General features: G+C 41.9%; 1 protein-coding gene across 6 annotated transcripts in view; it reads right to left on the bottom strand.

Moving 5' to 3' along the window:
* Nucleotides 1-14829, bottom strand: part of CARHSP1 (calcium regulated heat stable protein 1) — a 70155-nt gene that overhangs the window by 34968 nt on the left and 20358 nt on the right. For 3 of the 6 annotated variants that reach the window (XM_051632249.1, XM_051632245.1, XM_051632248.1), the window contains exons 2-3: nt 12140-12329; nt 2967-3203 (exon numbers count right to left, since the gene is read on the bottom strand). The gene's annotated coding sequence lies outside the window, so the exon portion shown is untranslated. Of the gene's footprint in view, nt 1-1498; nt 1773-1807; nt 1851-2966; nt 3204-12139; nt 12330-14829 lie in introns of those variants that run through there. The other 3 variants (XM_051632250.1, XM_051632244.1, XM_051632247.1) reach the window with 2 other exon arrangements.

Here is a 14829-nt window from a genome sequence, read left to right as displayed (position 1 = left end):
GTTTAGCACCAACAACAACCTTGGCCACTGTCTGCTGGTCCTATCATCTAGAAATAACCCCACACCACATTTCATGCAAAGAACCACATTTAATGTACTGTAATACCAGCTTGGTCTGGCAGTTTGCTGTAAGGGAGGTTTACTACCAGCAGATACATTCATATTAATGATGAGTTTAATTTTTCAACTGTGTAAAAAGACTGGATTCACCAAAAGTACACCACTACCTGAAACACAACAGGCATGAGAGAAGACAGATATCAGCATGACCTGGCCTTATCTGGCTACTTCTGAATTACTTGTAAGCAAATATTTGTGTGTTTACATGCAAGTAAAGGAGGCCATGATGCTAGTCAAAATATTTCCAACCATGGGCAAACCACAGTGACAGAAGCTCAGGACAGTGGAGAGGGTAATTGTAGCCAGAAGCAGGTGCACAGGACACGAGGGGACAGAGAGGCAGCACAACCACGCAGCTGGTTATGTCACACGTGGGTGTCATGACACAGACAGGGCTGTGGGATAAGCTCCAGCCTTAGCTCTGCCCCTACAAAGGGACACTTGTAAAACACACGTTTTCTCTTCTTTTACACCCCCATGTAGCATATGAAAATATACCCACTGCCAGAGAACAGTCAGATCTTTCTACATTTTCTTTGGCACACAGTATTTTTCTCTGTAAACACACAAAGTCTTCATATATGCATACTTTTTTTAAAAAAAAGTCCTTAACTACATGCTAGCTAAGCCTGTCTATATTTAATGAGATACTAAGCTGCCTTTGTGAAAATGCAAATCCTCTCCAACTACATTCACAGAACTTGCTATCTTCCATTATTAATCATCAATGGAAGGGAATAAAATATGCTTGTCAAACATAATATAATAATCAGAAGGTGAAGGTTAAGAGCAGCAGCCAAAAAAACCCTTCTCGGCCTCACTAAAATAATGATCAGGAAGGTCACATCAAAACAGCCTTAAAACTTTCTCAAACTCTTAAAGAAATCAAATCTGGCACCACAGAGGGTTTTGTAAACATTTCTTAGAAATGCTCTTGCAGTTCCAGAGAAAACCGTCAGAAAAGAACTTCAAATCCCCTCCCTAAGAGCTAAATTCAGAGGCACAAATCCAAAAATTAAGCCCAGAGGCTTCTCTACAAGGGCAAGAAGTGGCACTCGTACACATCCAACGTGCAAAGAGGACAGGAAATAAGGGTTGTTTCCCCCAGTTTTAATGAATAGAGGAGCTAGCTGTAAGAGCATCACACAGCAACAAACTCTTTAGCACGACTCTCTAAGAAGTTTTGAAAGACCCCTCTAAGCAACCAGTGCCGTTAAACCTTTTGTTTTCCTAGTGGGGGAAAGCTCTTACTTAGCATGCTTTGTCGTTCTCGTGGCTTATAAATTAAGCAGTTGTGAGTGTAACAGTGACACAGCTCCAGTTCTTAAGTGCAAAAAAAAAGTACAAATAAGCGAGGAAAAAGAAAAAGAAAACTAGCCTTAATATTTCAAGTGAAATAAATCCACTGAAAAGAAGGAGACGAGAACACGATGCACTCCCCAGCAGGCACACCCGAGCCTCTTCCCTTCCCTGCGAGGAGTTCCAGCCCCGAGAAGCGCTGCCCCAGCCGGCCACGGCGCACGCCCGGAGTTCAGCAAAACTACCTTCTCGACCTCGCTGCCCGGTTCCGCTCTTTACCCGGGGAAAAACCACAAACAGCCACAAAAGCAGCTCGAAGTCTGCCCCCCACACACACACCTCCCCCGGAGCCCCCCGCGGCGGCAGCTGCCGAGCGGGCCCCGCTCACCTCGGGCAGGAAGGGCTCGGCGGCAGCAGCCGCGGGGGCCGGGCTGGCGGGCGGAGCGGGGCTGCCGAGCCGCGACCCGAGGTATAAGGCGGGGGCCGGGCCGGTAGCCCCGCTCCGCCCCGCCAGCCCCGCCAGCCCCGGCAGCACCGCCAGCCCCGGCAGCACCGCCAGCCCCGCTCCGCCCCGCCCCGGCCACCGCCTCCCTGCTGCGGGCCGAGGAGCTGCTCAGGGACGCCTGGCTCGGGAAACAAAGCCACAAGTCTCTTGATGCGTTTTATTAACTTGAGAGCTTTGCTTTTTAAATTTTATTCCCCCTCCCCATGCAGTTCCCACGGTGGAGGGAACCGGAGCTGCCACAACGGGGCCTGAAGAGGAAGCTGCAGGGGGACAGCCGATGAGACAGCACAGGGCAAACTCTCCGTTAATTCTCACACACTTCACTGGCAACACGAGAAAGGCTGAAAGCTGCTAGGGCAGAGAGAGCTGTCTTCACCCAGTACCCACCCACCAGAGTTTTAGCAATGCCTTCATTTGTGCACAATTTTCCTAGCTGATAATCATTAAATGCCAGGTTGGAAGGGACCTCAAGGATCATCTGGTCCAACCTATCCTGGTACTACTATAGGTCATCTGAGATGGCTCAGCACCCTGTCAAGCTGAGACTTAAAACTGTCCAGTGTGGGGGAATCCACCACTTCCCTTGGGAGACTATTCCAATGTTTGACTGTCCTCATGGTGAAAAATTTACGTCTTGTATCCAACTGTTCAGAGCAATCTTCCCAGTCCTAGAGTCTGGAATTACAGCTGTGCTTTCCACAGAAATCCAGCACTCAGGAGTCATCCCTTTTCCTTTCCCCTCTCTTCCTCCTCTTCCCAAACAGAAATGCATGGCTGGCAGAAGACAGGTGACAAGGTATGCCCAGAGTCATGAGGCTGGTTTTCAATACTCAGTTGTGGGTGTGGGGTCCCTCCATGTGAGTGTGCATGTCCCCAGCTATCACAGCTAGGAAATATGATTTTGCCTGTAGCTTTTTGCATCAGCTGCTGGAGACAAGACAGGTTCCATCTTTCCCTAAAACTCCGAATTGTCTCCCTCCCCTTCTTTCCCTCACTGCGATTACTAAGGACAGGTTAATCATCTTCCAGCACACATACCTACCTTGCTCTTGCTGTCCCTGGCGTGGGGTGGCTGGGAGCAGGCTGGTGTTGGCTCCTTCCCTGGATGCAGGCAGGGCTGGGACCCCTCCTGAGGCCACTACGGCTGGGCCAGCCAGGGGTGTCAGTCCAGAGGTGGCCCAGGGCTCTCCCGCCTCTCTGCTTTCCTGCCGGCTGGTTCTCTGCTTGCTGAGACGCAGCTCTGGGCTGCTGCAGACACTGAGCACTCCCCTCAGCAGTCCTGACAGGGAAAAAACAGGATTTCTTTATAGCATAGCATCATTATACCATTTTTCACTCATTTAAAGTATTCAAAGTGCAATTACTTACACAATTTGAGTCAAGAAAATGAGTGTGTAGGGGGAAAATGTATCAGCTAATGTGATTCATTAGTAAAGGTGGGTGATATACATCCCTGCACAGAAGCAAGGATGAGGTGGCTTGAACAGCTCTAAAGTAATTAGATGGGTACTGCTACTTGACATAGAGTGAAAGGCATGAATTAATCTAGGACAGCTCCACACTTTGCAAAGGCAATTCTAATTTCCAATTCCATCTTCTGGACTTGTTTTTGGAACTATTTAGTGTAAAAGATATGGTTAGCACAAGCACAAGGAGTGTAGGCTGGACATAAATGAACTGTGCCTGGAAATCAGAAGCAGGCTCTTAGTGATTAGAGCAATCAGATTGTAGCAGAGAATAATAGGAGGAAAAATACTCTAAACTTCTTGAATATCTGGCATATTAAATGTGCTTCAGTCCCAAACGCTCCATTGCTCTTAATGTTCTCATGTCCAGTTGCAATGCTGACTGGAAACTGAGCAATGTGTCCAATGTGAGCTATGTCACCAAGGTGACAAACCAAAGGCAGGTGATCTGCCTTTCACATAAAGCTGTTTCCTGTAAAATGGGAATCAGCCATTCTATTTCGTAAGATCAATTTTAAATTTTTTTCATACCAGGTATCTGACAAGTTATTGTGGGCTCTCACTATCTTAATAATCTGTAATTTTGAATGATGCCTCAGATGAGTTCTGCTCAGTTAGCAAAGCTTAGGAATTGTTCTTAGGTAAATCATAGCAGAAAGACCAGGGGGATAGTGGTCATAAAAAACCATATCTCCCTCTGTGATTAGGATATAGAATTCAATTAATGCTAATTACAGATAGAAATAACCTTGCAAATACTTTACAGAGATTTTAAATCATGAAAACAAATCTCCATGTAGTTGTCAATAACACAGTGTAGTAAAAGTAGCACTAACACAACCTTCTCAGTGAGAATGCAGCTGAACATTTTTTCACCTTTCCCTCAAGGGGAGGGTTTAGCCCCCAAACTTAGTTATCAAATCCAGAGTATTCTTAATAGCAGGGTGAGAAACTGAGCCTCACCTAGGACACTGTCAAGGACAAAGAGTAAGTCAGCTCCAGGTTGTAATTATCTCAGCATGAGCTGGCCTTGAGCAGGCTTATCTTCTTATGTTCATTCTTCCTTTTGTTATACTAAAGCGGTTTGAGGCTCTTGCATGATTTGCATGTAGGTGAAATTAAGTTGTCTGTATTAGGAAGCACAGGATTTCATACCAGTGCAGGAGTCATTAGTGAACAACTTGGCTAGCATGCCTTCAGGTTCAGCAACTTCTAAAGAAAGACTGTGTTTACCATGAGCAGAAGAATCTTCTAATGCATGAAATCAGACAGAAGCTACACAGCTATCAAATATTTTAGAGTCAGTCAAGTTGTCTGTCCATTGTTTCTAAGGCAGTCACCTAATGTTCAACTCTCAAACTTGTTTTCCCAGGTTGATTGCCTTCACAGTCAAAAGGATACAGTTTTTCACTCCAGGAAAAATAATGTGTATGGATTGTGCTGAAGTTAAAACACAGAAAAGGTGAGCTTTTCAGCAAGGCGAGCTTTTCAGCAAGGTAAGCTCGAGGGAAATGGTAGTGTTTTAAGACCAATATGTCTTGTCTTCTCTGTGTTTTTACTTCACATGCAATAGGCATCCTTAAAATAACCTAAACCCTATTTTAGTAGGAAAACAAGGCCTTAAAGAAAAACTGTTTACTCTGCCATTTGCTTTTAATTTAATAAAATTTTAATTTAATAAATACTGACTACCTGTCAGATATAAAATAGTCTCCCCTGATCTCTCTTCAGCAAGCATCTCCTATCCCTTATTCCCTTTGTATATATTTATTCTTGATCATTATCACAAGTTGCCTCACTGGCCACTCTGCTTGCCCAGCTGGTCCATGGAGACTCACATCCTGGAGCTGCCTCAGTCTGAGCCTTCCCAAAAAGCTTCACCTGCCTTTCCAGCTGATGGCCTAAGCATACTCAGCACTGCATTCATGGTGAGGACTGTTTGCTATGAACTTGCCATAAGAAGTCAAGAAGCCAGCTCGATTTCCTTTCATTACAGGGTTCCACATGGGAGCCTGTGCCAAGTTTTGCATTATGCATGCTGGAGGGTCAGGCCAGGAACTGACAGGCAAAGGGCATTAGCATTTGAAGACAGGATGCAGCATCCCAGCTGAAGTTTCCTTTCTAAGGTACAGGGTATTAAGGAGAAGTTAATCTACGAGAGCAATGCAGGGCAGAAAGAAATCATTAAGCACTGAACAGGGGTTATCCTTCTGAGTATACAAACTGCAGCATGTCACTAGAGACACTAACATACTATAGTTCACTAGTACATAGCATTGAATTAGGAAATTACTTTTTGGAATTCAAAATATGAAAGCAGCTGCTCAACTAACATATTACTATGACCTTTATAGAGATTTCCAATTTTAAACTGGAATACAGATCAAACTGACTCATATTTTACTAGTTCTGACAGATGTCATGATCAAAAGATGGCTGCTAGTTAACTAGTCACACTATTAAACCAGTCTTTGACAAACGTAGCATATATACCATGTTGTGTATCTGCAGTTCTTTACTTGTCTTACCACACACTGGATGATAATATTCATAATGACCAATAACGATTATAACATTGTTCATCATGATAACATGCTGATAATTAACCATAGCAAAAAACAACAAAATGGAAACTATGCTCTGTCCCAATGAATGCATCGTAAAGTCTTTATCAGGAATAAAAGACTACAAAGCAGTCCTATAACACAAGTAGGTTGGGTTGTTTTTATGACCTACCTCGATAGATGGCAACTGCCTGGAGGAAAACAAGAAACACTGAGTGTGTAGGCAGCAGCATCCCTTGAACATATGACAGCTGCAGCTGTTAGGAGCTGAAATACAAAGGCTGGCAATCTTCATGAACAGCTTATGGTAAGGTGTTTCTTATTCCCTCACTCCCTGGCAATCTTCAGAATAGACACCATTCTTTTATTTTCCCAGTGTGTCTATTCTGTTTAGATCCCAAACCACATACAGAGGTCATGTCCATGCTTAGACTTTACATCCTCCAAAGAGCTCTGTTCATTATCAGTTGATCCTTTGTGACAGTTGTGATTAAACTAGCAGAAATATCTTTACACCCCTAGGGCTGAGATTACTATTTCTCTTGGGAAAAAGACTGGCTTTTACCAGCAGAATGGCTTGGCTGAGCACCTAGATTCTTCCAAAACTCTTGTAAATGCAACATTCTGCACAAGAAAAAGCTGTCAACAACTGGAGTTAATTTCTTGAAAAAAGGTTTAGATAAAGATTCCCATGATGCTAGAACTATTAAGTAAAAGAAAACAGAAATGAAAAATAATATGATGGAGAGATATATCAGTTTAAGAGACCTATTTTCTCATATCTAGAGGATTTTCCATATCCAGAAGTTTGTAGCAGAAACTGCATTCACAGTCCATGTAACAAGATGCCATTTCCCGTGTTTGTGATATATGAGTTGGAATATTTGCTTCATTTTGGGCATTGATCCCATTAGCACTTTCACTCCTACACCAGAGAGAGAAAAAGGCATTATCCTAGCTACGTTTCTTAATGCATGATTACTTATTCCAATCTACAAGACACAATTAAAGGTGCACTCCTTGTTTGCCTCTCTGTCCTCATTTTCACTTAAAACCACCAAAGATAAAATGTCATGTACACATTACCTCAAGTCTTCTGAAAACTAAATGGCAAGTTAGATCTGGCAAAACAAGGACGTTTTCACAGGCTAGCAAGCCTACCACTCTTGAAAGCCTGCCAGGTTTAAATATTTGATGATTAGACACGGCATTCATGCTCCTAATCAATTATTTTTTTAGATACAAGTCTGAAGTGTCTCAGACAGTGCAAACAGGAAGTGCTGGAGACCTGCAGGGGCTTCTTACACCAAACAGTTAGTTGCTACACTTGCTAGAAAAATGAATAGGGGAGGCAGAATTCTCTGTCCTCCTCTATTAGAGGTACGTTGAAGCCATAAAAGGAGGCTTTTATTAAGCCTTTTCTTCAGAACCTTCATGTTGGTGGCATTTTTTTACTTAGAATTAAGTGAAAGAAAAACTTCTACAAAAATGAAATAGGCAGAAATATTTCTTGGAAGGCAGTGGACAGGTATAAGTTCCACATGTGCAGTACATTCAAGAGAAGTCTGCTTACAGACCTGGCACATGCCACCTGTGCAGGGAGTGCAGGAAAAGGTAGGCACGAGGTTTGGGTTTGGCCAGGGAGTACGTCAGACCATTTGTTTTAGAACCACATGAAGTCTGTGTGGTCTGATGGAATTTAAGAGTGACAGAAAGTCAGAAAAGTATGTCTTAAGTCACAACTTAAAAGAACTTAGGTACTTTGGACCAAACGTTCCTCCTTCTCTGATTTGGATACCTAACCCTCCCTCCCTTCAGGAACTAAATTCTCCCATTCCTTACTGCAAAACAGTAGCCAGAGGAGGGTTGGTGCTTTTCTCATTATTTAGTAGCTGAAAGAACAGGACATTCAAGCTGAATGTGGGAACCTCTAACCAAGAAAATTCCCAGGGGAGACAAGACTGTTCTTCAGTATCTCTCTCTCAACTGGTCTATGTTGGCTCAAATAGACTGTACAAGTCATCTGAACTGGGTCTGGGCTCCTCATTCAGATGATTCCCCTCTTCAATCGGTGATACCATAATTCCTTCACAGCTGGATTAATATAAATCAGCAAAAGGAACTGCATCAACAGAGAACTCCAAGACTGGAGACCACATAGATCCACAAGAGACATACAGACACCAGATGTATGCTCAAATCCACCCAGACAGAAGAATGGACCAAACCCCACTTCTCCCATATCTTCAGTGAAGTGTTAAGTTTTATGAGATCTTTTATTGCAGAGAATAGTTCCTAGGAAATTATTTTGCTCTAGCTGAAGCAAATAATAAAATGTCTTTGTGTCTCCCAGTGTGATTTGAACAAGGTTCATAATGAATTCAACAACTAGAGAAAAAAAATGTGAGAATGGCAATGTTAAGAAATAGTGGTGCTCTCTACCCTTGCATTTCTCTTCTGGGCCCATGGATGTAAGTTTAATTGTGACAGTTCATTAGCACCACTTCCCTTTGGGCCCAGAGTTTTGCACTCTGCATCTGACAGATCATGACGCAAATACTCGTGTCTAAACAACAGAAGGGATTTATTATGTGACGGCTCAAGGGGCATAAAAAATTGATTTGAAAGAAAATCAGTGAGAATTCTGGCTTGAAGAAAGAGGGGAATGCTGTATACAAGGATAAAAAAACTCTTTACAGAGCAACAGGATTGATCTGGCTTATTATACAGCACCCAATAAACAGTGGTGCTGTTGTTTTTTTAACTGCAGCTTGTCCTTATGAAAGAAGCTTGTTTGTGCTTTCTACAACATTCACACGTTCTTTTTATGGCACTTCATGTTTCTCTACTGTACGACAGAATAGAGACTGGGAAAAAATATAGCTGCGCTTTATTTCAAAGCACTGCACAATAAAGACTATTGTACAGTCCTTTGGGTGAAGTCCAGGATAGTGACAACTGATGTCATCTTCTTGCAAGGAGATGAACAGGACAAGCTGATAAGGGTGAATATGCTTAAATATGATTGAACAGTTCTCACAGAGTGCTTTTATAGATGAGATGCCTGATAAGAAAGTAGATGTTAGTTTATTGGGATGAGAAATGCATGGGGGCATTAGCAGCCATGTTCTTGTATAACTGCACACTTCTCTGTTTAAGCTGCTGCTACATCCACCTCGGAGGAAATCCTTCCAGTAATTGTATAAAGAGGGTCCCAAATACAACAAGCCACTTGAGCTTCTAAGTCAATAGTTAGCTAAATGCCTGAGAGTACTGCACTGCACTGCACAGGTACTGCACTGAGTGGGTACAGATGTGCTCGCTTTCTGGGTCAGCAGAAACCTTCACACAACATACATGAAAATGTAAACAATCCTTGATGCAAAGAATTTAATGTACTTTCTGCAAGTCTGTGTACAAGATAAGACCAAAGGCCAAAAAAGAACTTGAGAACTGGAAAACTGAATAAAAAACATTAATCTAATTTTGAGTCTTCATCAGGAGATCAAATATTGAAAAACTGCCCAAAAATGGGGGGGGGGGGGGCAAGGACAAGCTAAAGTCTCCTTTGTAAATTTGAAGAACAAAGGGAGTAATGTTGCATTAAGTAAAAAGGCAAGTAAGATGTAAAATGTGCAGGCAGTGCCACCTCCATCAGATGAACATCTAGTAAGACTGCCCCGTCGTCATTACTAGAGGAAGGACCTAGAACAACTGTAGAACAACTGTGAGTGTGCTACAGCTCATCCAGGAAACTAATCAGTTCCTTGAATTGGTGCCTGCTAAGGTCAGTACTTAGGAAGCTTCACTGTGTTGGTGTGACCTTGTTTCTGCAGAAGCTTTGTAGCACAAATAGCATCCAGAACGTTTTGTAGCAGAGTGGGCTGGCTACAGTTATTCTCGGCTCTGTTTAGCCAGAAAGGCCCTTGTGATGATGTGAAACACACATTTCCCAACAATGATTGTGATCTAATCATCAAGAGGAAATACTTTCCAGCCCTTTTGTTTTGAACAGATAAGGCAAACAGGAAATACTCAGCTACCTTGCTTCCAGTCTTATGCCGTTCATTTCACTGCTTCCTGCCTGTGTCTATTTTGGGAGAGAACTGTTGAAGAAAATTGCTTCTTCAAAAGTTCAGGTTTCTCTTACACAGGCAGCTTGAGGCTTCAACACCTCACTGGCTTCTTCCTCCTCCTACCCTCATGGGTGGGAGCAAGGCAGGATTAGAATGGGAGTGTTCACAACATCAGCTTTTAGTTATTGCCTTTCCTTCCTTTTAATTCATGGCTGTTTTTCTCAGCACAGAGAAATGGCCCATGAATACTCAGTAGTGTCAGTCTGGAATCCTTTGACATTGGGAACTGGGCATGCAGGAGCAGGCATCACAGTATGTTTTTCATTCTTTAAAATGACAATTCTGGGTGTCTGATTCCACTAGTTATTTGAGGAGAGTTTACCCCTGGCTCTGTATTTTTGAAAACAAAACAAAAACCCAAAGAATGTAATGCAGTCCAAAAATTTCCTGTTGTTTTCAGAAAATCTAGAGGCATTGAAAAAAAAAAGAAAAAATAATTCCTCTTTGTCTGATAAATGAAAAGAATGAGAGCATAAGAAAAATCTTTGCACAGAGATGGTAGCCTAAAAATGACTGTGATTTCTGTTTATGATGAGCTTCAGGGAGCTGGAAACTGTGCTGTAGAAATGTCACATCAGGGATTTTTCTATACTTACTCTATTTCTATCAGTCACATTCCCTTAGGAGGAAAAAAAATAAAGTGGAAAAATATAAGAAATTCCCAGATACATTGTGTGAATGAAATTATAATTATGAAAAGGAAGTAACTTGAACACTTCTTACTAGTTCATCAGGTCTGTTTCCACCTCATCTCTCTAATTTTACAACCACATAGCTGTCTTCAGGTGTTTCATTCCTTTCCATTAATATCCAAGTATCTTTTGAAACTCTAGAAAAGATTTCACAGGAAGTCTGTAGATAGCCCCTCCTGTACAATAATATTCAAGAACCATGAACCCCAGAGGCATAAATACTCGCTTTTATATGTAGTAATGATGACAGTTTTGAGAGGTGTTAGAGGTGTTTTACATTCTTAAGCCTCTTGAACACAGAGAAAATCCACATGAAGGAGAAACACTTACCAGCTCTGATTTTTTTCAGAATGACATTGTATTCAGTTCGATTACAGATTAACACAATCCTAAAACATACTCCAGTTTCAGCTGAAGTAAACAGGAGTCCTGTCACCAGGAGAATCAACATCACACATAATAAGCACCAAAGAGCTCCTGTTATTGTTGAGGGTCTCTCTGTGTATCAGAGGTACAGCCACATGTACTCCTCTTTTATTTTATTTTTTTTTCATTTTCCTTTTTTTTTCCCACCTAAGGACAATAGCCTTGTGTTTTTCCATTAATTCTCCACCTGCAGCCTCAAATTCCAGACTGATGGACTAGAATTTGCTATGTGAAGGATGGTTTATTAATCATATAAATCTTTGTATGTGTTGCAATACTTAGCCCAGACCCATAAATGCTTCAGTGGGCATGAGAGAAATAAAATCCTAAGGCTGACACAGAAAGAAGTGCTCACTGGAGCCATTACAGTGAGCAATGAGGTGATTCCCACTTCAATGTTAAATCTGCTACAATTCCACCAATTCTACAGCCTCTGGCAGTACCACCTCAGGAACAGGTTTAGACAGCTTAGTTTAATTGTTATTAGTATTAGTTTATGAATGTCTTAAATTCTGCAATGTAGCAAAGATCCTTTATGCCAAATACCATACTCCACTTTGTGAAATCTGTATTTTTCAAGTCAGTTCATAATTTCTTTAGAGCTGATTGAAAGTGAAATTGTTATCATTTTTTCACTTTGGCATGCAAATGGAAAAACAGGCCTTCAGCCTTACCACTCTGTTGCCAGGTGCTTTTATAACAAAGGAAATTGTGCTGACAAAACTGACTTGCAAACAAAGATATTTAAACTTGACATTGTTTAGATCCCCCAACACCAACTGTTCTTTAAAAGCTGGAATCAGCAGAAACATGGCATAGTCACAGTTGCAGCATTCATTCTCCTAATTTTTCTTAATTTGGTAAAGATATTCAGTCTGTATCCCAGCTTTTCTGACCATCATGGGAGAACTCAGAAGAAAGACCTTCTTACCTGGCAGAAGGGTTTGAATCGGCCATTATCTGGGGAATAGCCCTGTTGAACATTCAACTCCCTCTCCTCGTGTCCCAGGCCACAGACTGATGCAGTTTTTCCATCCTCTCAAACTACTCCCAGTTCTCTGTTCTCAAAGTCCTCTACTGCCAGTTGTTGGGCACAGAGAATAAAATAATCAGTGTGTTTTCTGTGGAGCAAAAGGAGAGCAAGAGAGAGCACAGGAGTAATGTCGTTTTGACATGACACCACAGCTTTGATGCTTCATCTGTCTCGTTTTCTCTTTTTAATTAACTACATGGCTACTCTTCCAGAGAGGCTGAAAAACACTCTTGCACTGGAACAACCTTGGCATTATTTTTGATCTTCTCATGTTACTATGTAACTCTAGTCTATACCAGTGTTGCTGAGTCTACAGTCTGCAGAGCTAACATGGACTTAATTTGGGTATTAGAATATGGAATATTTGGGATACTATAGGCTGTTTTGTAAGGTAACACAGAAAACTGAATTCATTCAGAAAAATAAAATATTGTTGGTTACTGCAAATTCACTGTCCCAGGGCCAAGAACTCAGTGACCTCCAAGTCACAAGAAATGGGAAGCCACCAGGCCAGAATGTCTCCACTTCTGCCGATGCTGTGCCCTATTGTCAGGTCTTTGTATTCAGCATCACCATAACAGGTGAACTTTCACTCTGCAACTATCACACACCATGTTCCTGCCTTCTTAAAGACTTAAAAGCTCACCAGCAGACAGCAAATTTTGTTTAAACAACATGCCTGTCTTGTGGCTCCATTCTTGACTGAGAAACTGCTTATATTGGTTTTCCCTCAAGAGCTCCACTTACTGTAAACACAATTAAGGCTAAACACATTATCTACTGCACATCATCATTAGAAATTGCCTTTTGCTTTTAGCTTTGTAGTCTGTTCTAGATACAAGCCAACCCTCACTGATTAGGATGCTGTACCTCTCCACCTTACAACACTTTTTAAGTTTAAGCAGCAGACAGGATTAGATGCCATGAACTTTAAATTACAGTACAATGACATAACTCAAAAAATACTCCAAAAGATTTTAAATCCTGTTCCAAATTTAAACTGGAAAGGCTGTACTACTATTGGCTGGCACACCAAGCTGGCTCAGAGGGGGAGAGGATGCTGCTACAGGGTTCCCAGAAATGTAGAAATACATCTTTGCATTTTCCGTCTGCATCAACCTTATTTTTATGGTCACAGTGAGTGACTTTGTCAGGAGTGTGTGTAAAAGGCCTAAGTCAATATTTCCTGGCTTTGTCCTGAGAGTGACTTTTGCTCTCAGAGGATGCCAGCAGGACAGGGTACTGATAAACTATCCTTCCAGATTAACTGGGAAGGATGTAATTTTTCACGCTTGTGTGTGTTTCAGTAAGTGCTGGTTTAGTTTCATTACTTCCTCTTCAAAATGTGCGCTGCAGAGACAGACATATGATACGAACACACCTCCTTCCAACAGATCTCGTCCTGATCTCCACTTGTGAGAGAATGAGAGGGAGGATGCAAATCTGAACTCTCCAACTCTGGATTGCTCATGTGTCTCCTCCCTCACAGAGCTACTGAAATACGCAGAATTACCTTCCTCAACTGTAAAAAAGGAGATCTGACTGTAGGCTTTTTGGATCTGTAAAGACACTCTTAATTTCCTCAGTCTCTTTATCTCTCACCTGCCCTCCAAACTCTATTTTACTTTGGCAAAGCCTTGCAATTAAGGACACTGTTTTTAGGAGCAGAACAGCGAGCTGATGAGATCAGGCAGAATGTGTCTGATCAGCCCATGCAGAAAGCATTGATGAAGCAACATCTGGATCTTTCTCTGCTGTCAGTCATGTAATTTGGGTTCTGTTAATTCTGCTGACCAATGCTGTCACAACAATCCACAGACAGGTTGCAAGGACAGATGGGAAAGTGTAATTCAGCTGACAGATGAAGAGAGAGAAGAGAAGAGAAGAGAAGAGAAGAGAAGAGAAGAGAAGAGAAGAGAAGAGAAGAGAAGAGAAGAGAAGAGAAGAGAAGAGAAGAGAAGAGAAGAGAAGAGAAGAGAAGAGAAGAGAAGAGAAGAGAAGAGAAGAGAAGAGAAGAGAAGAGAAGAGAAGAGAAGAGAAGAGAAGAGAAGAGAAGAGAAGAGAAGAGAAGAGAAGAGAAGAGAAGAGAAGAGAAGAGAAGAGAAGAGAAGAGAAGAGAAGAGAAGAGAAGAGAAGAGAAGAGAAGAGAAGAGAAGAGAAGAGAAGAGAAGAGAAGAGAAGAGAAGAGAAGAGAAGAGAAGAGAAGAGAAGAGAAGAGAGAAGAGAAGAGAAGAGAGAAATACTTGTGAGCTTCTCAACACTCTGGCCTATCTGACCACTACAGGAAAGTAGTAGCCATTTTTCTATAAACTATTAAGAGCAGCACTGAAACACTGTGGAGGAAGTTTGAGTCATCTGCCTGAAACAAATCCCTGAAACTGTTGTCCAGCAATGCTCATTATTTCAGTCCTTGAAGGAAGGGATGCTCTTGTCAGTAGCAGGCTGTCTTTGATAAAAGGCAAAGAAACAATCAACCTGGGACAGATTTTGCCACTTCTGTCTGCTCACAATCCTTACTTGCCCACAGATGCAAGACAGGCAACAGACATGTTACTGATTATTTTTTGCATAGAAAATACCGCTTTCTG

The sequence above is a fragment of the Apus apus genome, chromosome 14 (genome assembly GCF_020740795.1).
Source record: "Apus apus isolate bApuApu2 chromosome 14, bApuApu2.pri.cur, whole genome shotgun sequence".
NCBI classification, from domain to species: Eukaryota; Metazoa; Chordata; class Aves; order Apodiformes; family Apodidae; genus Apus; species Apus apus.
Note: the sequence above shows the minus strand (reverse complement) of the source record. Positions and strands in the feature narration are given on the sequence as shown.